The sequence below is a fragment of the Falco peregrinus genome, chromosome 7 (genome assembly GCF_023634155.1).
Source record: "Falco peregrinus isolate bFalPer1 chromosome 7, bFalPer1.pri, whole genome shotgun sequence".
In the NCBI taxonomy this organism is placed as follows: Eukaryota; Metazoa; Chordata; class Aves; order Falconiformes; family Falconidae; genus Falco; species Falco peregrinus.
Window position 1 is genome coordinate 66516966 of NC_073727.1, and position 27130 is coordinate 66544095.

Here is a 27130-nt window from a genome sequence, read left to right on the forward strand (position 1 = left end):
ACATGTTGATACTACTGGGCTGATGGGGTGGCACTTACTTTAACAGGGCACGATAAAAAAGAAACATTTATTATTTTCTTCTTATCTTTGTTTCTGATCTCATCTGATCCGTGAGGACAGGCAAGTGTTTAGCCTTGCTTAGTATTCATGACTCTTAGCTTGCTGTATGAAGCAACCTTTGATAGAAACCAAGTGCCCCTGTGTGAGCCTCTTTCAAAGGTGTGAAACTTGCAGTCCTGACCACATCATAAAAATAGTGCGCAGCACAGCAGGGTGGTGCTGTGTGAGGAATTCGTGCCAGCCTGCCTTCCCCAAGTGCCCTGGCAAGCAATCAGCCCTAGGTACGCTTTCTCTTCTCAAGTATTTTTGGATTGTAGTGTGTCATGTGGAACTGTTAGGTTTTACCTCAAACTAGTCATTGTTCTTCTTGCGAATAAAACTAATAATTTTACTTCAAAGGAACTTCATGATGGGCATGGAGGAGCTGTTCAGTCTGCCTTCCCATGACTCTGCTGGCTATGCAAATATGAAGGACAAACAAGTAAATGAAGTTGATAAGATTCTAAATGGATAGTGAGCTGACCAGGTAAATGAAGAGTGCTCTGTTTTAACACAGACCTCTTTTTGGTATCATATACAGATGTTTTGTTAATGATGAACCTTTTTTAGCCTTTGTAGAAAGGGCCAGTTTTGAGGCTCATCACAGCGTGGATGGGAGAGTGGATTGCATATTAATTGCGTAAAGTACAGACCATATGTACAGTTCATGTTTCCATGGGTTTATGGGCCCCGATCAATGTACTTAACCAGCTTCTGTGCCCAGGGGAAACTGAAATCTGCACGAAAGAGTAGGTAAAGCACAGAGCTCCCACTAAGGGAAGCTGTTTAAGGACCTGTGATCTACTACTACGGTTCAATAAGAAACTTTTTTTTTTTTTTTGGCAAGTGTGCAAAATATGTAGATAGTAAATAAAGAGAGTGCCATCTACTGACGTGTCCGGGGAGAATATATGTGGCATTGTCCGGAAATGTGCAGAGTCAATAAAGTTGTTGTTATGTTCCAGATGGCTTCCTGCCGGTGGATGCAAGCCTGAGTCTGGGCTGGGCTTGTCTTTTCCCTGCAGCACCGCAAAGGGATCAGTCAAGCTGTCTGATGTAATCTGGTTACAAGGACAAGTTTTTAGAAATACCCAAAAGCCCAAGATTGATGTGCAAAATCTCAGTGAGAGGGAGGTTTGTTGGTTGGCTTGTTGTGGTATTTTTAGTTATTTTTAAATCAGGTTGGGAAGCATCTAAACTGGTTGTTTTCTGAAGCTTTTTGGCCTGGTGTCACTGGAAACCTGGTACAACCTGTGTCTCGTCCTTAGGTCTTCTGCTGGATAGGCTGTGGAGGAGCTGCGGAAAAAGTGGGAAGCTGAGTAATTTCCCCCTTGGTGGTGGTTGTTTGTTTTTGTTGTTTTTTTTTTTCTCAGGAAATTGTGTGTTGAATTTTCATTTTACTACAGAAAAGGGCTCTTATCAGAAAATATCTATCACTATAAATTGTTCCTTACTTTGACAAAGAGAAATTATCAGAGTTATTTGCTTTCCTGGCTGTGGGGGCTAATTATTTAAGCATTGAGTTTCTGAACTTGAGGATGAAAGGAATATTTGACCTTTTATTTTTACTTTTTTTGTCTTCCTAGCACTGTTTTCTGAACATAAAGTGTGTATGTGTAAAAGAGCACGGTAAAGAAAAAGGAAATTTTAGATTTCCCCTCCCTCTGAGAACATCAGCTTACTGCTCAGGAAAGATTAAAAAGACAAATCAAATGTTAGGAGATACTAGGCTACGAATGAAGAGCAAAACAAAGAACCTTATTATTCCGCTGTGTAAGTCTGTGGCGCATCGTATCGAGAATGCTGCACACAGCTTTGTTCTCCCTGCTTCAAAAGGAATGTTACACAAACTAGAGAAGGGTTGCAAAGTTGATCAGGAGTTAAGGAGCTGCCACTGTGCTCATGAGGGTCCTACAAACAATGCAGAAGGGGCGAAACGGTTATTCTCCACTACTCGCACTAGAAGAATTGAGAGGCAACCAAATTTAAAAAGACGTTACTGTGCGCAGATGAAATTGTGGAACTTGGTGCCATGGTATGATCTGAGAGCCAAACTAATGGGATTCATGAAGAATTCATGAAGAGTACTTCGGCTGTTAAAAGTTGCCACAGTTGCACCCTTTGACTTGGAAAGCCCTTTCCCTTCTAACTTAAGGCAACCAACACTGCATGTCCAGGATCACTTTATTCTCATCCCATTTCTTCTATTTTCCTCTAATTACAGCCTACCGGACCTAGCAGGAAATAGGTTATTAAACCAGGTGGGCTTTTAGCCTAACCCAAAGCAGCAGGAGCCAGAAGATGGGACCTTGCCTCTCACCCCGTGTTTGCTGTCATGGCCTATTTTCTGTCTGCTCTGTTTGTGGCCCAAAGAGCTGAATAATTTTTGCACAGGTGCCACTGGGTATCGTTTGGGATGACTGGTAGGCCCTGCTTAGGGTGTCCTTCAGGAAGGGAGGGAGGTATGCCCAGAACAGGATTCCTGACTCTGCTTTGTAACACAGGAACCTGAAATAACGAGGGACTGTGGTGCCAGTCCTTCAGATTTCCAAGCCATTTATTGGCTCTATCCCTTAAATTACAAACCAAAGGCGATGTTCTTCAGTTCATCTGTAAATATCTCTTGAGGCTACTTGTCAAGAGAATTTCTTCCGGCTTTCCAAACTCAAGTGAACTATTGTGATTATAAGATAATGTAACATAAAAGTGCCACTAATCATGTGAACATGTTTATATGTAAATAAGCTACATCGTTTCCATTAGATGTTTGAAGTGGAAAATGATGTACAAAAATTGCAAACGTCTGCAGTTTAAACTCCTCTAGGTGTCCTCAGTTTCCACCCAGGTACCTGCCTACCTTTCAGAGATGGTATGCCAGCTCCCACATTTCCATAAAAGCTTTGGTTGTCAAAGCAATTTTCCTTGTTTATCATTTTAACCATGTAATTTGCCTCACATTGAATGTCACCATTCATTGTGGGCCATTGGCCCACGTCAACAAATAACCTTCAAAGGATTAAGTAACACTTTCCTTCTGTCTCCTTTGTTGCTTGCTTTCCTTCAGTAATTTACCATTGAGGTGATGCCAGAGGACCCTGACGGAGGAACAATATGTATGTGCCATCTTCAAGTATACAAAGGGAGGGGAAGAAAATAAAAAATAAAAAAAAAAGACAAAACCAGAGAAAGGTCTTTGTTCCAGTTGGTTGGCAAACTAGCTGTCATACCAGCTTTCTTAATCGATTGCTGGCTACATTCTGTAATCTCTTTGCTTTCTGTAATATAAAAATGCTTGTCACTAACCTTGTTAGTAGGGTTCCTCTGGTGGTCTGAACATCCACATTTAATTTCTGGGATCATTCTTTTGAAATTTTGTCCTGCTTGCATGCAAGCTAGTGTCAGAATGTCTGTTGAGGATGGTTTCACTGAGGGAGGCTGTCTGGAAGGGTATTAATATCCTGATGCAGCTGAGTCTTGTGAGCTTGCACCTGGATATGGGAATGTTGCACCGGTATCTTTTCGGCTTTTTTGTTTGTTAAGTGACAGTGCATGTCTAGTGTGAAGAAATGTTCTTAAGCAAAGTTAATTCCGTGTGATTGAAATCATTTGCTTCAGAATGGCAGTTGGATTAGAAATCTCAGTCCTTGCAGTGCTACGGTGCTACACCAGTACCCCAGGAGGTCACACTTTGGCAAACACAGAGCTCATGCATTTCTTTCAGTGATAATACTGTCAACTCCAATTTACAGCAGACTGGTTTAATGCAGAGCTTACCAATAATTTGTAGTGATCAGAAGATCAATGAGATTTAGTGTTCACATTCTGAATGAACAAGTAAGGGTTAGGTGGCCTCCTGGGGGCTCCTTTCTTGTCTTTGGGGGTGACAGCTTGGAGTCCTCAAAGTTGAAGCTGTAATTCATTGATGTAATTTTAATTTTAGGATGTAAAAACCCAAACACTTGTTTTTAAAGCCAGCAACTCATGAAAGTTAAATCAGGGCACTATGTCAGTGATGGAATTTTATCCCCTTGTTTTTTAGCCATACAAATGTAAGTAAAGCCTGGCTAATGGGCTCTGACACAGCAGTGCAGTTGTGTAGCAATCTTTCTTAAGGGCTTTCTTTCCCCCATGGGGTGACCTCTTTCCTGGCTCATTGAGATAAATTCTCCAAGATTCTTGACCTGATCTGATAGAGGTGGAAACTGAACAGCAGTTTTAAAATCAGTAGTCTCCATGTGAGCAGTGAGTCTAGCACATATTGTGCCTTTAAAAATGAAATAAATAAATGCCCTCCCTGTACCCAAACCCAGCCATTGCTTTAGCATCTTTTGGCATAGAGGCATTTCACACAACCCATTAAATTAAAGGGAGATTTTTTTCCCCTCCCCATATCGTAATTCTTATGTATACAACATTGAACTTGTCCAAAAAAAACTTACTCAAAGAAGCAAGACATTAAGAATAAATTGCTGAGAGCTCCAGTGAGAAATGTGTCATGAAATGATGGAGGAAAAAGAGCCAGCAGCTTTATCAGAATGAGCCACAAGGATAAGACAGGGGAAAACGTATTTTAGCTCTCTTAAGATCTAGAGTATTTTTGTTTCTTTGTTTTTTGTTTTGGTTTTTTTAATAAACCTGAAATCCATTCTCTTATGTTGTCATCTATGGCAGCTCTCTCAGAAATAAACAGATCTGAGATTGCACACTTGATATCAAGCCACTTCTGATCTGGGGGTGGGGGCGTGGGGGAGGGGAGGGTACTAGAGAGAAAATAAGAGTTTATTTGACAAGAAATGCAAACTACCTGTAATATTTGTTGCTAGCTGTAGTCCTGTAGATCGGTCAGTTTATATAAAATTCCGCCACTAAGTTACAAGATCCATCTGGATTTTGGCATATTTGAAATATTTATTATGTTTATCTTTCATGCACATCAAATACATGTATAATAATGTACGTGTTTTTAAAAGAAACCATACATCAACTGCAGTTTGTGGCTTAAGAGTGATATAAAGGCATTCTTATCCTTGAACTTTTGTACTCAAGGGTAGTTAAGAAAGCCAAAACAACTTCACAGTTAAAAATAGCAAATTTCTAAGATTTAGGGGTTTGTCAAGAATTGACGGGTTATTTTTGCCCCACACAAATGACGCTAGGTACAGAATAGTTAGAGTAAATCTGGTAGGGTATTGCTCAGAATCCCGTATCTCTTAAACACTAATGAATACAGGCTCTGGATCTGTGGATTTTATTAATATTCCTGAACTGAGTCATAATAGGTATGAGTTATTTGAGGTGGCATTGCAATTTTTCCCTAGCTACTTAATACCTGCTCTGGAAAAACCGTTCAGATTCTGCTCTCACTGCTGGAGGAAGCTGGCATGTTAATCCACTTTGCTTACTTTGCTGTTCTTTAAATTTATTATGTTGGGAAGGATTTTTCAGCACCATGGTCTCAAACTGCTAAAAGCGCATCTCTGTGGGAGCTTTTATCATTGTTTCATCTGTATTGGAAGTGGTAGTATAAAGGCGGCTTCTGCTTCCATGTTGTATGTTAAGATTCAGAGAGCAAATGGCCTGAGCAGGTGTCGTGGTTTAACCCCAGCTGCAGCTCAGCCCCACGCTGCCACTCACTCGCTCCCCCGCAGTGGGATTGGGGGAGAGAATTGCAGCAGTAAAAGGGAGAAAACTCTTGGGTTGAGATAAAGGCAGTTTAATAGGTAAAGCAAAAGCCACACACACAAGCAAAGCAAAGCAAGGAATTAATTCTCCACTTCCCACCGGCAGGCAGGTGTTCAGCCATCCCCAGGGAAGCAGGGCTGCATCATGCAGAATGGTGACTTGGGAAGACAAACACCATCACTGCAAATGTGCTCCCCCCCGCTTCTTCCCCCAGCTTTATATGCTGAGTGTGATGTCATATGGTGTGGGATATCCCTTGGGTCAGTTGGGGTCAGGTGTCCCAGCTGTGTCGCCCAATTTGTTGTGGCTACCTCAGCCCGCTGGCAGTGGGGTGATGTAAGAAGCAGCAAAGTCCTTGGCTCTGTGCAAGCCTGCTCAGCAGTAACTTACGCATCCCTGGGTTACCCACACTGTTTTCAGCGCAAATCCAAAACACAGCCCCATACCAGCTACTATGAAGAAAATTAACTTCATCCCAGCCAAAACCAGCACAGCAGACCAGGATTGTTTCAGGTAATGTGGCCAGGTTACATAGCTTGCCTATTGAGGGCTCTCTGTGTTCAGTATTTCTGAGTCTTTCCCTGTCCCTGCCATTTGTTGTGCTGACTGTTTTCAAGTGCGTAACTGCTCCCAGTAGCCTGTAATTGCAAGGTCAGTCTAAGGTGAAGCTGTGCCTTGTTTAGGGAAAGACATGAACAGTCTGTTTAGGCCATATGTTGTTGCCTTGTCCTTTTCTTGAAACCTTTGGGTAGCTCAGCATGTTATGTGCAATGATTAGGAGCACCAAAATCTCTCAAAGTATACGATTGGGGCCAGCTTAGCTTCGGGATAATTGGCGGCTTTGTGGACTCTGTGTTTTGGTCTTAGATGGGCATAGTAAGAAAGCTATTCTGATCTGATATTTCATTTTGAGGGTCAACTACTTCATATTCCCTGATTTTTCTTGCTATCTTCTGCACTTTATTGCAGAGAATAAACCCCAGCAGGTATTTATTTTTCCCATTTGTTTGCAAAAGCAGCATTTTTCCCATATCCATGGACATGACTGCTCTGTGTCAGCCGGCAGCTAGTGTCTGTAGGAAATGCTTTTTTTGATTTTTTTTTTTAAGTATTTGAGACTTTCTTTGCCATGAAAGCAGAAATGAGGAAAGGGTGAAACTATGTAAGGATGCTGCTTTGACAAGCCTTGCTTATGGCCTTCTATTGATGTTCGGTCTAGATGTTTGCTCTAGCTATTAATTTGGTTAGAAACACTTAAGGACAGAGATCTATTATTTCCTTACTGAAAAAAAGCACGGGCTAAAGCTTTGTTTTAAAACAGATTATGGTTGCTAAGTAACAGTCTTCCCTAAGTTGAGTGTCTTCCTCAACAACTAATCCCAAAGTCTTAAAAAGGGAGAATTTAAAGACATGATAAATCTTACTCTGTCCATATGATTAACAGACATTTTGAGTTAAACCTTGGTTCCGCTGTTGTTGGTGAGGAAAGCTTCCACTGGCTCAATGATGCGACTATTTCCCTGCTGATTGTCATCCAGAATAGAGAAGTTGTAGTATAACATACCTATTAGGAAAATTCTGTTCTTTTTAATGAACTTTTACTAGAACTTTCCATGTTTCCTCCATCTTCTCTCATCCAAAGTGGTTTTTTGTTTTGTTTTTGAGGCAGATGAAGAAATACTTAAATACAGGAATTAAATTGGATATTACTGTTAAATCAAAAGAATGTTTCAGGCTCAGCTAATGGTGGCTGCTTCCATCAGTGCATACGTTGTGTTCTCCAGTGAGTTATGTTAGTTACAGGGGTGTAACACAGCTCTGCTTCCTCTTGCAATGCTCACAAAAGGGCCAGAAAGCAGATTTAGGTTTTAGGCTGAGGACTAGAAGCACATCCTTCTCCTTCACAGCTGGTGCTTAATACTGTAAGTCTTGGCACCTCTTGGCCAAGTCAATAAATCTCTTGCAGTGCAGAGAGACACAAGGTAACAACATCTGAGTTAGTACCAGGAATGGAAGTGGAATAGGCATGCCAGTGTGGCTCTGCACCTGAGCTACTGAGCTCTGCTGGAGGAGGTTTATTGGAACCAGTGAAGCGCTGCTACTAACACATTTGGACCAGGGTTACTTCACCTGTGTGATGCTGTGCTGAACAAAGTAAGTAAATGAGTGCTCTCAGGCACTTGCTTGGATGTTTAAGCACTATCCACCCACATTTGTAGACGTGCCTTCCAGTAGTTTTATTGGTGAACTTCTTGGTTGTGCCATATGGTTTCTATCTATTTCTTTCTCATTTTGAAGGTCTCTAAGCTGTTGACAGCTTGCAGAAGTTGGTAGATGTTACTGTAGTTGAAACTAATTCTTTGTTTTTCCAGAAAAGTTTGGGGACGTGATTGGACCTTGCAAACTGACTTAGGAGTCAAATTTCTCGCTCAGATATGTAGGAAGCCAGTTTCTCATATCTTTCAACATGGTTAAATTTCTTCTTTGGTTTTCCAGTGTAATCGTAAAAACAGTACTGATGCTGGCATGCACAAGATGATTGTTTTGTGTCTTTGCAATTAACTAGACAATGCAGCGAAGTAATTTTAAGCATGCCATTTCCTAACCACTTGGTACTTCAGGCCTCTGGGCCTGGTGCACTGGGGGCTTTTTTGCCTTTGACACTGAGCTTTTGTGTTTGGCCTCTGTATATTGTCCATCCTGCCATCACTGTCATGTGCTTTTAGAGGTGCTCCACTCTTTTGTGCTTGTGCTCAAACTGCTTTGAGCCCCTACCTCGGGCTGAATCATTGAACGGGAAGTCTGTGCAGAACTGTGTTCTCAGTTGAAGAGCTCCTGGCTCTTCTGCAATTGCCAAAAATACAGGAATAGGTAACCTGTGTTCTAGTGGAAGGCTCCAAGTGGGAGAATACCCCTCTACCCCCTCAAAAAAACAAAAAGGCACAGTACTCAGAATATCACCAGACTCAGGGAAATGGGAAGCTGATGCAACTGCATTGTAAAACAGGGACTATTAAGTTATCTTCCTCTCCCTGCAGATTTAAGTCATTGAAGGTTGTTTTGACCTTGTCTGTCTAAATGTAATCTCCTTCAAGGCAGCTTGTTTTTTTAAAACGAGGCAAAAAACTGTAAAACCAGATCCTCTCTGTCTTCTGCTCAGTAAAAGTAGTAAATGAAGAAAATCCCACCTGGTTTGTGCAACCTGTGTTGTTCCTTCACAGAGGCTTGGGGTTTTTTGGTGTGTGCTAGTATCTATTCAAAGCATTTTCATGCATTGTGTCCATTTAGCTGAGTGATTCAGATTGCTTGTAGCAGTAACCAGCTCCCTCATTACTCACTGCTCCATGAATCTTTGTCAACTAAAGCCCTTACCTGCCAAAGATTTTCTGTTCTCATTCATCAAAAATATCCTCAGATCATCAATTAAAAATATCGATGAGAATTAGCCCCAAAATTATCTTTGAGGAACCTCACTATGTAGTTGCCCAATTCATTAATATTTTCCAAGATGCTTTATTTTGAGACGTGCCATTAAAGTAATTCTTAATACCTTTAGTAGATGTTGCTACTTCTGTATATTGTCATTTTTAAAACAGGAAGATTTCAAAATCAGGTTGTCACGTAATACTAAGTAATTATTTTTTTAAAAAATCCAAGTACTTTATCAACAGAAATGTTTTTAACATCCAAACTCATCTCCTGACAAAAAAGGTTAGCAATTCATTTGACAAGACCTAGCTACCATGGGACTTGTTGACTGAAATTGTTTCGGTTTTTTTTTTATCTTCTACTTTGTTGATAGACTCTCTGTTTGACTGATCCATTTAGAAATCTTAGGAGCCGTATCAGGTTACTTAGACTTTAAATCCTTATTAACACCACCTTCCCCAGCCCCACCCCCCTTTTATTTTATTACTTTTTAAAGAACTCCTAACTGTGGAACCAAAATTACATTTTTGTAATCATGTAGAAATCATCTGTTTTTTCAAGAGATTTATGAATTAACAAAATTTGGGAAAGTCCTGTATCCTTTAAAAAATAATAAATTTTACGGTTGTAAGTTTTCCTTTCTCATTATTTGTATATTTGTGGCTTTCATCAGTCCTTTCAAAGCAATTTTAAAAATTATTATTTAACTATCATGTTCTTAGTCATGTCTGAAACATTGCCCCCTCTGAAGGAACTAGTGATGCATATGTAATTTGTCCCCAGTTTTCACTAATACTTCTGTGATATTTCTGTGCTCCCAAAATACAGTTATGGTGATAGTTGCTTAAAGTTTTTGGAAACTGTCCCGTTGTATTCTTTAGCGTTTGCTGTACTGCATGCTGCTTGAAGGAGGTAAATGCAACATAACAACTCTTTTTTCCATTCATCCATTAACTCAGTTTTTAACTCTTGTCAGTGAAACTCAGTATTGCATTACCTCTGTTGGGTGCTAAGTATGCTCACTCAACAAATTATTGCATACTATTTGAAAAATTTATAAATATAAAATGTTTACCGGACTGACATTCAATATAAGAACATTCTTCACCCTCCTTGCTCATAATGGACAGCTATTAAAGGAAAAAATTGCCTGTTTTCTAGTAATACTTGCTCTTTGGAAAGAGTGGGGTGGATGACCTCCAGGATCCCGTCTATGGTTTTGTGAGTCAGTTTTCAAATTCTACATTATCTGCTGGAAAGATGATGTAGACACAGTGATGTACCATGTCACTAGTAAACTTCCATATCAGTGTTTTTTCCATATTAGTATTATGATCCTATTCCACTGGGTTTCAGTTCAATTTCCTTTACTTTGGGGTGTTTTTCCCTACGTATGAATATCTTCAGTTCCTCTTGCCTATTACTTAGGCAGATGGTATACCTTGATGGGCTTTTTTTGGTAAAGTATGTTCTTTGAAAGGTTCAGTGTGATTTGATTTATGTTATTTATGTTGTTATGAGACCAGCTTACATAACAGACCATTTGTGTTGTAATTATTCTATTGAATGAAAAAACCTTCCTGGCTACCTGGTCATGTTCATTACTTTGGAGAATCGGATTTTTATAAAGATGGGGCCAACTGAAGTGTACAATTCCCTCTATGATGATAGACTTTTCAGTGCTTCACAATGAAAACCTACCCCTCAGTCGTCTGCCAACATTTTAGCTCACTCACAGCTAGCCTTACAGATTTAGCACATTCCTTGTTCTTGAGGCAAAAGGGACATTTGTGACGTAACTTTCCAGATATTCCCATCCTTCAACAGCCTAAGGTCTTCCAGGATCAGTGGAATGCAGGTTGGTAAGGTGTCAAAGGTAACCAGAGGTTACTGCCAGAGGAATCGCTCTGTATCATCTTTACTCTTTCGCTTCTGGAAGGAAGAAAATAGTCCTGCTTGTAAAATGTCCTGATCATTCAGATGCTCTGTGCACACTTTTTCCACAGTCATAGAATAGAATCACAGAATCATTTAGGTTGGAAAAGACCTTTAAGATCGAGTCCAGCCACAAGCCTAACAATGCCAATTCGACCACTAAACCCTGTCCCTACAGGTGCCGCATCTACATGTATTTTTTTAAATATCTCCAGGGATGGTGACTCAACCACTTCCCTGGGCAGCCTGTTGCAATGCTTGACAACCCTTTTGGTGAGCAGGTTTTCATAACCTTGTGGTAAGTCTGTGTGTTTTGAGTTGGGTGATAGTTCAATTCTTTCCTCCAGCTCCTTTTTCCTTCTCTTCAGATGGCTCATTCAGCATATTGATGTACCTTAGGTGCATCTGTGAAGATACAGAATACACTTTCAGTCAGCTTGCAAATTGACATTGCAACTGGGTACATTAGTGAAATACATAACTTCAAGATGCCTGGTCACAGAATGACAGAATGGTCGGGGTTGCAAGGCACCTCTGGAGATCATCTAGTCCAACTCCCTGCTAAAGCAGGGTCACCTAGAGCAGGTTGCATAGTTGTGCCCAGGCAGGTTTTGAATGCCTCCAGAGAAGGAGACCCCACAGCCTCTTTGGGCAGCCTGTGCCAGGGCTCTGCCATCCTCAAAGGAAAGAGGTGCTTCCTCACGTTCAGATGGAACTCCCTGTGTTGCAGTTTGTGCCCATTGCCCCTTGTCCTGTCGCTGGGCACCACTGAAAAGAGCCCAGCCCCATCCTCTTGACACTCATCCTTAAGGTATCTGTAGGCATTGATAAGATCTCCTCTCAGTCTTCTCTTCAGGCTAAACAGTGTCAGCTTTCTCAGCCTTCCTTCACAAGGGAGATGCTCCAGTCCCCTCCATCATCTTTGTAGCCCTCTGCTGGGCCGTCTTCAGTAGTTCCCAGTCTCTTGAACTGGGGAGCCCAGCACTGGACACAGCACCCCAGATGCGGCCTCACCAGGGCAGAGCAGAGGGGCAGGATCACCTCCCTCCACCTGCTGGCCATGATCCTCCTGATGCACCCCAGGGTCCCACTGGCCTTGGCCACCAGGGCACACTGCTGGCCCATGGGCACCTTGCTGCCCACCAGCACTCCCAAGTCCTTCCCCGCAGAGCTGCCTCCCAGCAGGCCAGCCCCAGCCTGTACTGGTGCGGGGGGTTATTCCTGCCCAGGGGCAGGACCCTCCACTTGGCTTTGCTGAACTCCATGAGGTCCCTCTCCGCCCAGATCTCTAGTCTTTGGCAGACTACAATTGCAATGCTGTCTACCTGTTTACATTGTCACTGACAATGTAAATCTTAGAACAGCTTGACCAATTTTAAAAATGATGGAAGTAATAAATACCTTCATTATTTTTTCCAAACTCATTTCTCACAAAGGAATAAGTTGTCCTTAGAAGTAAAATTGCACTTATTTCTGCATGGTTTCCAGAATTACTCTGAGAACATATAATTTTATAACGTTAACAAGAAGATAAAAACTTTATAAGAAATAAATAGTCCATCAGATATCACTTATATTGTGTTCTGTTACCTTAGACTTGCTATCTAGATGGCTGGTGAGTTTAAAACAAACTGCAAAGTAATTTCAGTACGGGGTTTCCCATTATTTTCTCAGATTTGTGCTTTCCTTTCTTTTCTACTGTCACCTTTAAAAATCCACTTTTTATATTTTGATGAAAGGCAGAAAGGTGATTGTTTTTATTTGAAAAGAACAAGTGCAACATGAATCTCTCTTCTCGTGACATGCTTATTTGTGATCTACTGTAATAATTTACAGAGGTGCTAATGAGAACCTGTACTCATGGACATAAAACTGGCTGACCAGGAATCCCTGGTCACGTGAGAGAAGAACTTTCTTCTGTTTGATTTAAGTGCAATGTTGAAATGAAACATTAGTACATAGAGGTTTGAGGGTATTGTGTTGTAGAGATCAAGTTATTGTGGTATTATGGTAATGATAAAACATTTTCATAGGTTATCAAACTTATAAAGAAAAGGATTGATTAAATTAGGAAGCCTGTCCTGAAAATTAAGGCTATTTGGAGTATTCATAACAGAGTCCTGAAAATATCAAGTGCCTTATTAAGAAGAAGTTCTGTTGCTAGGAGACTGTAACCACAGTGTCAGGATAACATCTTTTTTATTTCCTGTAAGAAATTCTGGTTAATGCATCTAGTTAGATAATGAGCAAGGATGGCTATGTGATGTAAAAAATTGGGTGAAATGCTTAATTTGTGAGATGGGAAGCCAGTAAAAAGTGCAGGTCTTTAAAGTGTAGCTTAGTGTAGTGTGCCACAAGAACAAATTTGAAGCTTGGCTAGAAGCAGGTAGACACCCTGCTCCAGAGTACTTGGATGAAGCAATCCCAGTTCATACATCAAGTAAGAATAAAAAAATATAATAAAACAGCTTTAAAAAATGAAGTGCTTATACAGCTGTTTAATCTTGCTGATACAGAATCAAGTTTGGCATGGGAAAGAATGTCACAGGTTCATAATGCCATGTAATAAAATAAACTATCTAGAAGCAAAGTTTCTAAAAGCATCAGGAGTTTGGAGAGGCAAGGAGGATCTGTGTCACCAGGAGTAATGCAGTACTGTGTTCTAGGAGGTGCTAGGAAAGCTTTGGGAGGATCCCAGCTAAAAAAAAATATCAAAATAGCAGATTCTTTGTAGAAACAATTTCATGACTGATATCCACTAGATGCTTTAAGTAGAGAAATTCTGAAATAAGTATCTGAATATATGGGTTGAAAGAATTTGATCTGGAAAGCATGATCCACGTTGCTAATGTGTGGTTATGAAAGCGTGGCAGAGGGGCCTGTGTAGTTGGACTCCAAACAAGGTACATCATAAAGCTCACACCAAGCTTAGATTGGGTACATGTTCTGCACGCTGGTCTAGTTTTCCCCATTTTTCAACCTATAGGGACTCCTTAAAAGCTATGCTGACCACTGTCAGCTGGACTCCAGGCAGGTACAGAAGGCTTGTGCCTCTGACTCCACTCCCCCAGCTCCCCTTGGTATTGGTGCTTTGAGCTGGTAAGTGTATAGGCTTTAGTATATAGGTTGTATATGCATGAAGAGCTATTTTTTCAACAGCAGCATCCTGTCATTCTGCTAAACATCTTTTCTACATATTCTTTGAATGGAAGCAGCCTGCAAGCTGGATGTAGCCCCTAGGCTGCTGTTTCAGGCGCACTGAACTGCTCTTTACTCGTTCTTTGTTTCTTTCAAACTTTACTTTGATTAAAATGAAACATTTAAAAATGTGAATCCGCATTTTAAGAAACATGGCCTTGCTAAGTCATTAGTTTAATAATTGAACTAGTACTGATTTCATATTGTACCAAAACTTCCCAGGACATCTGTGACAAATCGTGCTTGATTGCGATCGGTGGCTGACACAATGGCTTCTTCCCTTGCAGACAAGGGAATGTGGGTGAACAGCATAAAAATGCTTTCAGATATTTACTTGCATTCAAAGTTTGTATGTGTGTCATCCCCCGTCCCCCACACCTACTTTCACCGCCCTTTTGTGAAAAGCTTTGCTGGCAGAATTTTTCATAGAATCAGTAATGTTAAATACATGTAAGTATTTGTAGAAATCAGGTTTTAATCTCTTTCAAATGTAGAATTATCCTATTATGTTTAATCATCCAGGCAACAGAAGCAAACAAAAAAAAAAAAAAAACCCCACCAAAAAAAACCACCAAAAAAACCCAACAACCACCCACCCACCCCGATATTTGCAGCCTATGAAAAGTAATAGAAGTGCAGATTTTAAATGTAAACAAGTTTTTTCAATTTGCTTAGGATGGGTCTGTAAGGTGCCCAGATCTGATTTACAGAAATTTCTCAGTGAATGATGAATATGTTTGTGCTTTATATGAGAACATAAAAATTTTTAGGTGCTCCTGGTTAACTGGGGGGGGGGGGGGGGGGGGGGGGGAGGGATGGGGAAGCAACAAAATAAAAAGCTTAATTAATTTGAATAATTTATTCCTCTATAAAGTCAGCCATTCGGCTTCAAATTTCCATCCTACTCCCCAGAGGCTACAGCCCAAATTAAGGAGTAGCCAGAGGGGGACACACATTTTGCACACGATCACAACATATCTAGAAATAGACTTGAGAGAAATTCTAGTTTGACTGGATCCCGCCTGAGGGCTGCACTGAGCATGTCCTGCACTTGCTCTCCGGACACTGCTAGTAGCAAAAAACCTAAGGAACTCGCCTGTTGTAAAACTGGCCTTTGGAAACCTTTCTTACGATTTCAGTATGTTTCAGATGGTGCCTCAGAATGGATTCTTGCCCAAAAAATATTTATTTATTTTATTTATTTTTTTTTAGAAAAACTAGTTTTTAGCCTAAGTAAATTAATCTCTAGAGCTGTTGCTAGGTCCAGCAGTAGCAGATAACTGTAACAGATAAGAAAAGTGCCCTTCAGTTTTATACGTGTTCTTAGAGAAGCTCTTGTCCATCTAGAAGCCAATCACAGATTTCCCAGTCCTTCATAAAGTTCATAGATGTATATAGTTCGTACTGAAACAGGGAAATTACTGCTTGCAAATTCCGATGTTTTCTTACATAGGTTTGAAATCGTGCCACAATACTATTGCCTTGGCCTGTTCCCATTAAGGGTTACCTCCTGTACGGGTATCTGTGCCTTTTCAGTCCTCTCTACAAAGAATACATAGCAGCTTCCTGAGCAGAGCAGGAAAAAACAGGTAGTGGTTTGCCATCTGTGTCTGCTTTTCTGCCAGTCCTCTGTTCATGTGCTTGCTTCTCTGCTTTTCAAGCACTGCCTTGTTAATCTCCATGATTTCTTCTTCTGTGCTCAAACCGCGGTAGTGTAAGGAATGCTTCTGGCTCTCCATTTGCAGACTGTTTGCATGGTCACGTAGCATAGCTTCTGCTCAGACTTTGCCATGCCTGTTGGTACCTGAAGCCGTCAGTTCAGATCCACGTTCCTCTCCAGATTCTCACAAAACCAAATGGGAAGATTTGTTCTTTCCGTTGTTTCAGATATCATTAAATATGAGGGAGTGTAGTTACTTTGCTGGTGCTCCTGCCGACTGAATTCAGGGTGGTTAGGGGTGTTTCAGAAGTGTCCATCCATCATTAGCTATTCCAGGACAAGTATGGAGTGGGAGGATCTATGTTCTCTAACACGTATATGGGTCTTTCAAGCAGTATTAAGACTACATTGTACTGAAAGAACAGTTATGCTTGCAAATAATTTAAGTCAGGTTTGGGAAGTAAATAATTTGATGAATCAAACAATGTATTTTTATTTCACTAGGGTTTTTTAAAAACGTGTATGTTGGCTGTGGTCTTCACCAAAAACCTAGGTACTTAATACGGGAGCCAAGGATTGATGAATTAGAAGACCAGAAGACACTATATCTAAGTGGAATAGATAAACAATGAAAATGGATTTTGAAAATAAACTATTAACTGAAAAAGCAGGTGTATAGGTGTTGAAAAACAGCTTTATTGTAAATTAACAATTTTTATTTATTTTTTGTATTTATGTTGCTTTATCTAGATGAATAGTTGTGAAAAATAAAAAATAATGACCTAAATGTGTTGTCTTATGTTTCTCTTTTCTGCTGAGGTCAAACTCATTTTGTAGCGTGGTGCCTGTTTTTTCATAGTGCCACTGCCAAACGTCATTGAAATTACAAATACAGAACTAAATTAAAAGGACATATTTAAGATTGGAAAGTCAGCATAAATTGTAATTAAGTCTGTTTGTGCACTTTTACCTCAGTTTCTGGGTGTACATGCATCCTGATAAGAGTGTTTCATTGCATAGTTATGGCCATTTTTTTTCAGAGGGCACTTTCCCAGTTAGTGAGCACCAACCAGTCCAGCACGTGTGTAAAGCAGCTATTCAAAACTGCTCTTCCTCCCTATTATATGTTCGGGCCTCACTCATTGCTGACTAGCCAAATCTTGTTATGGAGAGAGAATTATTAATTTCATTGGGTCTCTTCAGTGGTGTTTGTCACTGCTGTATTTCATGTGTCTTTCAAATAAGAATGAATGTATTTCACATGTGAGTGGTTGGTACTGTTATCTCCCTATAAAGGGGAACAGAGATAAACTGTTGTCACTATAGTTTGCTAATTTTGAACATCCAATCTGAGGTATCTACAACTTGGTATTTGAGTCAACTACAATACTGCTAAAGCCCACTGACTTCTGAGCAGCTCTTCCTTTGGACAGCTTCTCTGTGTGTCTGGGGTCAGCAATGAGGACATGGAGAGGCAAGGTTCGTCGCTGCCTGACCTGGACTTGAAATGTCTGATACTGGCCCAGAACCACAGTTACTGCAGAAACCTAAATCCAAAATGGGTTCTTGATATTCTGAGCCTTGAATTCTCTCCTGAAAATGTAGGTAGTGTATACACTTTTTGAAGGTGACAGATACCCTCTTTCAAACAGGGGGAGAATAGTTGCGTCTCCTTTTCTATCTAGTATGCTGTCGCTTACAACTCCCACCTCAACTGAGACATGAGCTCCTATTTTTCTTCTTCCTGAGGGTTTGCAAACCTGTCTGATATCTCAGGGATTATCCCTACCCTATCAGCAGATTCTGTTGAAGATAAAACATCTTAACTGACTCCTGTTAAAATGGTTATGTTTCATGGATAAGTGGTTTTGATTATTATTTTATTTTTAAACTGGATTAGAGGGTAGAAGAGAAGAAAAACTAAGTTAAGCAAGTACTTAATCAGAAGGAAGGAAAAAAAATTTGTACTGGTATTTGTCAGTTACAGTTTCTGTGGAACTTCCATTGACATTATAGATGTAAACCTTTTGAAGTTCAATCAGGACAAATGCAACACCCTGTACCTGGAAAGCAAGAACCCCTTGTAACAACACAGGCTGGGGATTTGCTCTGGTGAAGAGACGTGAGGGTCTTGGAGGATCTCAAGCTGAACAAGCTTGGATGAAAGCATAGTTGCAAGACTGATTCCCTTGGTGTTGCTGGACCATTGAAAGTTTAGCACACTTGTATATACAGCAGCAGTAAAAGAAACATGCAAAGAAAGTCCTAGCTGATGACCATGTTTTTAAAACATGGCCTAGAAGCTTTGAGTAAAGCCTTCTGCAGCTTTTGTGACTGTAAACTTAAGCCTGGGCTGAATTGTCAAAAGAACAGATTCCCATGGGATAGTCAATAAATTTGATCACATTTTTCTATATATCACATCTGTGAGCCTCCCTGTTAAAGGAGAAAAAGCCAAACAAACTAGTTTTCAGACTGCCGAACTCTTAAAATGCGTGAATCAGAAGAATATCAGCAAAATATTTCAAAGTAAGAATTAATTTCTAGGGTTTTGTGTAGTTTAATCCAGTATCTGGTTATCATGTCCTGATAAATAGTAGTGGAGTATTTAATTTCTCTAGCCTCACGCAATCGTATTGGCTTTATTCTTTGAAAGGATACTTCAGAAGACATAGCTCCTGAAAAAAAGTAAGGTTTACTCTACAGGGTTTACTGGTCTGGGTATAATGTGATGCTGGCAGTTAGCCTGACAGTTTCTGTAGTTACACTGGTTTGCGTCCAGCCAGGTAGGTACATGTAGAAGGGTTGCTTCTACCAGTCTGCTATCTGCAGGTTGCCGTATCTGACAAAGAATAAGCTGTGATTGTAATGTATGTGGCATGGGAGGTCTTGAAATAAGCTTTTGATGATTGGCAGCAGAGGCTGAGTGGCTCTAGCATAGAGAACTGAAGTGTCTTTCTGAATTGGGTTCACCTTTATTTCAGACAAACCAGAAGGGTAATCATTTCATTATTTCATAGTAGTGTTATCAAGATCTAGAGAATACTGTTCGTTTGCATTTGGAAGAGAGTCCAAGTGACTGCTGTGCATCAGTAAACTTTGGAGTGCTCTAGTAATTCGTCATGCTCGACAGGAAGAAAACCAAACTGAAGGAAGTGCGTGTATAGTGCTTTTAGCAGAGTTCTGGATTTAGCTGAACTTTACTATTCAGTTCACTGGCTCGCGTGACATTAAGAAGACAAGAAAGGTCAGTCAAATGGCAACATCAAAAAGGTTCTTAAATTCCAGGGATGGCTCTTGACTTTGGCCAGGCTGGGGAATCTTTAGCTAATCATCACGGTATACCAGTAGGCAAGCACTTTACCTTAGTTATAAAACAATGTTCTTTTGATTTTCAAATAATATGCAGTGGCATAGCAACATTCCTGAATTCCCACCACAATCAAACAGAAAACAGATTTTGTAAATATGTTACTTAAAAATTTTAACAGATTCTAAAAGGCAGAGCCTTTGATTTGTGTAAAGCTGTTTATGGTGCTGTTTAAGATTTGACCTCTACCTTGATGCTATTTTAAGTAGGAATATAATTAATATTTCTTCCTGGGACTAGGGCCAGCAGGTCAATAGTTGCTCAGGAAAGGAAAGATGTTATACCTATGTCAAGTAGGAGCTCTACTTTTTGAAGTTCTGCTTATACCAAGTGGGGTTTCGGTTTGATAGATATGGAGTGGTGATCAAAACCTTGAAAGTGCAGTAATGAAGGACTTTTGGAATTACTTACATTTGACTTACGAGTTTGGGTTTTTTTATCTCAGTAGACCTCCTGCATAGACTCGTAGCCAGTTTGGCATGCATTTATTCGCTATACCCAACTCTTCTTCACATGAGCGGTGTTGAAAATTGTAGTAAGGCTGGCAAGTTTCCAGAGTTAGCAAACCGTTGCAGAAGCACCTTCACTCTTTGAAGAGCAAACAGTAAAGAATAAATGAGTCTTTCTCAAATGTCCACAGATGGAAATTAGCCCTGATCATTTATGGATGGATGTTAGCAGAATAGTGGCATAAATTAAAAATACCAATAAAATACTATTCAAGTGATTTAATCGAAGGCTTCAAGGCCAGCTAGTTCAAGAAAGAAAATGAAAATGAGTAATTCCAGAGATGACTGCTGATTTAACCTGTTGCAATTAATACACTTCAGTGCCCTTGATATGCCTCCACTTGATGAATGCAATGGTAATGACTACTGAATCCATCAAAAATAAACATATTCATTGTGGCTGACTTTTGAATTTAGAACAACCAGGACAGAAAGTTAAGCTATTGGGCTAATTCGAGGCACATCATCACTGCAGTAGATAGTATTTTCATTTTTTTGCGTAATGTATGCCTTTACACACTTAGCGAGAGGGAGCTGGAGTGAATGGGCATGACCTACAGGGGTGGTGAAAACCATTGCTTAACGGAGAGGTTTTCTTAAGTTCCTAAGAGATATTTATGCATCAGTTCAGTTTTCAGGCTAAACACTTTTTGCAACTGTGAGTGTGTGTGACCACTGAGATAAACTTTCCTGTACATGAATACAGATTGATAGTTTCTAGATAGTGCACCATGAGCATTACATTTGTTACTGCAAGATAAAAGGCCAAGTTACTCCTTGGAACTACTTTTTTGATTCTGTGAAACAGCAGTTCCCTCTGCATTGTAGCAATTCAAACAGCTGAATGGGCAGATCCTGACAAGACTACTTGGTGCCCTTTAAAGATTTTGTGTGAGCACTAGGCTTAATTTTTGTTATGCGGTAGACTAATAGGTTTCAATGCCTGTAGAATCCCTGTGAATAGATGCAAACCACATCTTAAAGCTAATATCCTAGAACTCCAAATACTGAATCAATAGCAGTTTTGCTGCTGACATCAACTGCAGTATAAATACATAATGATAATAGCAGTATTAAATCAACTGTTTTAATGAAAATTATAAAAATCTGAAAGAAAGCTAGATAGAGAATAGAATATTTCAGTTGGAAGGGACCTACAACCATCATCGAATTCAACTGTCCAACCACTTCAGGGCTGACCAAAAGTTAAATCATGTCATTAAGGCATTGTCCAAATGCCTCTTTAAACACCGACAGGCTTGGGGCATCGACCACCTCTCTGTGATCAATATGCAATTCAGAATCCATAAGAATCTCTTACAGCTAACTGCACCAAAGTATTGCACCTTCATCACATGGTTCCGTTTTCTAAGGAAAGGCTCTGTAAGACACAACTCAGTGTTTATAGCATAGTTACTGGTTTTTATTTGATGTGAAACATACAGAGTTATTTGGGGGGGGGGGGGGCGGGGAGAACCCCCTTTTTGTCTATGTCATTCCAACCATCTTAATTTTAAGTTATAACGGGCAAATTCCCAACTTTCTGGTATTCTCTGTTAGAAGCCAATCCCAAGCCTGTCATCGTGATGGTAAGGAGCAGAGTCTTTGGAGAGGCAGCATCTCATTTGCAGTGAATTCCTGGATGGCTTCTCTTAAATTGGCTCTTCCCCAGGAGTAGCTTAAATGTGGTTATTCATTTAAATAGTTTACTACTGGGAAAACAAAGCTCTATAAAGTACAAGATCTCATTTGCAAAGGGGGTCCTGGGGACTGAAAGTGGATATACACGTGCCATGTGTTGCAGCCTCCATCTTCTGCTTTTCCTGCTGTTAGGAAATAATTTGAAAATTACCTAAAATAGGAACAATATACTCAATGGCTGAACAAAAGGCACAAATCTGTCTCCACAGCAGAGCCGGGAGTGGTAGCCTTCAGCAGTAGTTCCTGTAGTCCACAGGAAAAAAAAAACAACAAACAAGGGGTTATTGGGAGGAACAGCACAGCTTCCTCCCAGGGGGGATATCACAGACCCAAGGGAGGGCTTGGCTGTGGCCATGGCTGCACTAGCAAAAGGGACATGCCTAGGACCGTTCTTTGGTCATGAGAGTATCTGGCACGTAGCAGCTGATGTCCATACTGATTTGATTAAAAAAAAAAAAAAAAAAAAAGAACAGCTCTCTGCTCTCTTGTGCTCTGAAACAGAGAGGGTGCTCAAAAGTGTCTTTGGAAATTATTTCTGGCCAATGCCATCTTGGGTCATGTCTGTGCCCAAAGTATGTCAAGGATTGGTTTGACAACAACACAAGTTACTGACTCCCAGTGCAGCCTCTCTTTTCAGAGATCCCTTGGAACTGTATAATAAAAAGAGGCTTGTTTTTTCCCGTCTGATTTAGGGACAGAATAAACTAAATCCTTATTTCATTCATGCTTATTAAAAGAGCCCAAACCATGAGTGATACAAGCTCTAGGGAAACAGTGCTTCTTTCATGCACAGAAAATTTCTTTGCTTCGAATAGTTTCTTGGATGACAGTATGGAGACTATCTTTCAGGAAACACATTTTAAAACCATCAACAAGCACAATGAATTGCCCTGAAAATAATGACCATCTTACTAATGACACATCAGCACTGGCCCTTTTTATCTGTTGCTTCCTTGAAACATCAGAGAATGTTTTAAACACTACCAGAAAGTCCCATAATGTGATGATATTTGTTTGAGCAGAACCCAGTATTATCTGTAATTCTAGTTTTATTGTCCAACAGAATAAAAAAAAGTCTCAGAAATAATTACCTACCTTGTTTTTGTTCGGTCTTGTTAGATTTTACCCAATGCTCCGTTCAGACCCTTGTGCAGTCTGTGTTTGGCTGAACCCTTTCTGGAGAGTCTGAAAGACTTCAGAGACACTTTGAAAGTGTGTACACAACTACAGACTGTAGGGGGGAGAAAAGGGAGACCTTTAGATGTGATTTTGATTCTCTTCTGTACTGTAATGTCTATGATTGGAAACTGGCTTAAACAGTTAGTGGTTCGTGCTCTTCTTAGCATACTATTAGCATTGAAATTTAGTGTCATGTAGGAGATCTCTGCGCCATTATACATAAATGAAGAAGACAAGACTTCTTTTCAGGTAAACTATGTAACTTCAAAATATGCATGTTTCTCCTATATTTTCTTCAGTTTCCCTACGATCTATTTGATCTTAAACACAGAAACTAGCTACAGTCCCCAAAGGAAGGAATCAAATGTAAGAATACAGATACCACTTCCAAATTCTATGACAAACAGTGATTTGGGTTTTCTAAATGGAAACACATTTGTATTAACAACAAGATTTTTATTTTTAAGGGGTAACTAGGAGAAGTGAGCTGAAGTTTCATACACTTTATAAAACCAGCATTTTGTCATGTTGATGTTTGTCATATCCCTTGAAGAATGTTTTCTATTAGTGTCATGTACAATTATGTCTGTTTGATTATTAATGGTTTCATAAAAATACATTTTTTTACCCATTTTCTGTTTCATTGTTCGTTCTGTCTGGGAAGGAGATTTCTTTCTAAAAAGACAAAGAGCCCAGTTGCCTGAATGTAATTGTATTCTCGGTTTACTTTAAGCAGAGATTTTAGTTGATCTAAAGTGAAAAATGTTGTTTTTATGCTGTAAGCCAAGTGAACAGAAGCTGTGCTTTCCCATTTTCCCCCTGACTTTATTACCTAATTGTTATTCCTTATTACAAGGTGTTCGCCATTATTTTATTTATTTATTTTGCAGCAGGCTCCTTTTCTTTTACACTTGTTCTAACTGGTAGTAAACCCTTAATGCCACAGTGACCAATGGTAAATCACTGTGTCTGACACTAGGAGACAAAAGAAGCAGGAGGGATCTGTGAAAAATGCCTGCAAGAAGCGAAGCACAGTGTGGATGAAGATGATTCACGTCTCTGCAGTGAATCTTCAGTAAAAGGTAGCAGAGCAGAACCAAAGACCATTTTCACTCGTCTTGAATTCATTTCACCTGATCTCAAAAGTATTTCCCTGCTACCCACCAGAGCTTTGAAACAAGCTGCATGTCTGAGTACTGCTGCTTTTCTTTTTTTTTTTTTTTAATTCCCAAAAAAGTGGTAGTAAAAAAGGCAGCTAACAGAGGGAGAAGCCGCAAGCAAGTAATGCAGAGAAGAAACCCATTTGGCCATCTGTCCATCCATCCCATGCAACATTCACAGATTTTTGTGCAATCTGATTTAGAATAAAAAGTTTTTCAAAATCATGTAATGATCTTAGATTCTCGAGTCACTTAAATGCTTTTGAAAATGTTGATAGACTTTGATGCATCCGTATTTAAACAAAGGAATGTTTAAAAGCTGCTGATAAGTTTTTATCTATTTTTATGGCTATTTCAGTTGCTTCCTTGAAAAGTGAGCATTTTTTTCTTTTATGTAAGTATTTTAATGACTGTGATTTAGTAATTTAGGGTTATCTTATTCCTGTTCAAGTCTATGTAAATCTGCTGGTTGCTTTTAATGGAGTAGAATCGGACCTGTTGCCCTTCATCCTGCAAAGCTATAGGCACATGCTTATGTGAGTCGCTCAAAGTAAATGCAAGCTTGCACAGACACAACGACATTGGGCTGGGAGTGACCTCATGGATCTCTGTGTTCCCTTCTAGCACAGACAACCACAACCATCTTACAAGCTGATTTTCCTTGGGTTTAAACCAGTGATAGGTCTTGCCCTGTTAATATTGCTGAAAAGATGCTCTCTATTTTCCTGACTTCCTGGTTGAAACCTTTTCTGGCATTCCAGCTTGTGTCTGCAAAAGAGACATGGGATCAGGCTCTGAGCGTTTTCTGGTTAACTTCAGCTGAAGGTGGAAAAAATAAACAATGATTTTGCCACTGTTGAGGTATTGAACCTGGATTCCTCACACGTGGAAATTTAAATTTAATTTCACTGGGGAGCAGATTACCCTGTTAAATTCTTTGGGGAGGTGCCTGCATTTTTCCTAGCTGCTAAAGCTTCATACATGTTGCCTAGGGTTTCACAGCTGAGACGTTCCAGAGTTCATCACCCAGGCCCCCTCTTTTCTTATGGCAACTGTTTGCTGCTGCTCACGTTTGTGACTGGATTTTGGATCCTTCTGAAAAAATGAATTTTTCTAAAACTGACCGTATAGAAGTAATGCCATTGATACTTGTGTGCTACCATGCTATGTAAATTTTATTACATGATTTAGGCTCATTGTGCTGTTGAAAGATTAAAAGGGAACTGCTAAGGCCAGTGGGTCTGAATCTTTGCTACAGAAGCAGTAATTTACTACCCAGAAAGTGATAGACAATTTGGGCTGGCAATTGTAATGCCACAGGAAAGTAAAGAATAGCCCATTTCCTTTTATACAAACAGGACATAATATTTTTATGCTAAGTACTCTGCTTTGCAGACCCAGACAAGAGCCCCTATGCTTGCATCTTAAAAGAATAAGCGCACCAATATAATATATGTTACATTCGTCGATGCTATATATTGTAAGGTTTTTACTGGAGAAGTGCTTTTGCCTTGCCTTAGTTAGACAAATATGGCATCAACCTTTTTATTTTGCTACCATCACTGATGTTGCAGGTCCTAATAGCTAGAGGTAGATTTCTCTACATGTCAGGGTAATTGCAGAGAATATAGCACAGAGCCAGCCCTGTCTCAGATCTGCAACTACAGCTCAGGGTGCGAGACAAAGGAGAGAGAGAAAACGTGTGTGTGTGTGAGCACGTGTAGGCAGTTTTAACAGAAGGGAATTGGCTGGCTCAGAGCTTTGATTATCAAACACAGAGAATTTCAGCTCTGGTCTCTTGTCTGAACCAGTCAGATCCACAATATCCAAAAGTGGTTATCAGCTGATGATTGTTTGATTGCCCGTGAAGTAAGTAGTTCAAACCCTGCTCCCCCAGCGAGACTCATCTGGTGTTTGTACACCCATTCCAGGCGCACCAGAACTGTTTGGAGAGGTTGGTGCCTCCAGGCAGCCCCAAGCTCCTTGTAGCCATCCCTTTGCTGAAGTGAGGGCTACCTCTCACCAGCCTGCTGCCCAGTTGCTGGTGTAATTGCTTCCAAAACCACCTCAGTCAAAATGAGCCAAATAACCTTAAGAAGTTGAAATAATTAGTCTCGGCGAACCTGGGAGGTGCTATATGAGCCCACCTGCCAGCAGGCTGGAAGATCCAGTGACCTGCAGCAGCAGGACAGGAGGATGGGGCTGGGATCAGTAACCTGTACAGCCAGCACAGCTGCGCCTGAAAGGGGATTGAAGGGGATCTACAAATACTAAGCTGCTTTCTTCACTCTTGTGACAGCTCCAAACCCATTCCCAGAGACTGAATCAGAGTAAGAAATCACCCGCTTGGCCTTACTCATTGTCCTTTGATTTACCTCTTATGGGTACCAGTCAGTTAATGATTGTGGCTTAACCTAATAAGACTAAACCTTAGTCTCATTACAAGAACAACCAAATAATCATTGTGTTCTGTGAAAACAGAGGTTGACTCTTAACGTACAAGAGAGTTTGTAATTCTTTGGTCTACAACAATGTGAAAGTGCTCAGTGCAGCCAATATAAATACTTGTCCTGGACCAGCCCGATAAACAGCCGCTCCTGTCGACGTTCCTTACACCTCATAAAGCGAGTGGGATGGGGTGTGGGCACTCATGGTTTCTGCCAGCCCTGCAGCCAGGATGCCTGACCTGGCTGTGAAAGGGCTGCGGTTCCAGTAGTTTTGACAAGCACCGAATTCACTGTTAAATATTTGAACAAAAAAGATTTTCTTCTGGTGTCAGTATTTCTTGGGTTGTAGTTTTGCACTGCTGTTGTATTATAGATTGTTTTCTGTACTAACGGGATGAGCTTAAATTTTTGTGCAAGGAAGCAGCAGCAAACCAAGGGACAGGTATGAGGTGTGGCCCTGAGGTTTTAATTTCTGGAGCCACTTTTTCAGCACAAGCTGCAGATAATAACCATGTAATGGAAGTTGTCACCTTTTGGCCTCTGCACCTCTAACCCTCAAATAATGGCCAAAAATGTGAAGTCATTCAAATTAAAAGTTTTACATCTGTCAAGCTATAAATACATAGAAGAGAAGGTCTGTTATTCAGTCATGTTAAAAAGAAGTTGAAAAGTCTCTGAACTGGAGCATGGTCGCCATTATATGAGAATACATTTTTAAAGAGCGTAATCTTATTTTAATAAAATCCTCAGTTTAACCTTAA

At 40.2% G+C, this 27130-nt stretch overlaps 1 long non-coding RNA gene across 1 annotated transcript in view; it reads left to right on the forward strand.

Moving 5' to 3' along the window:
- The window catches only part of LOC129784895 (uncharacterized), a 36652-nt gene extending 9522 nt beyond the window's left edge, over positions 1-27130 (forward strand). Inside the window, exon 2 of the long non-coding RNA XR_008748101.1 lies at positions 460-27130. This is a non-coding gene — a long non-coding RNA (uncharacterized LOC129784895). The remainder of the gene's footprint in view (positions 1-459) is intronic.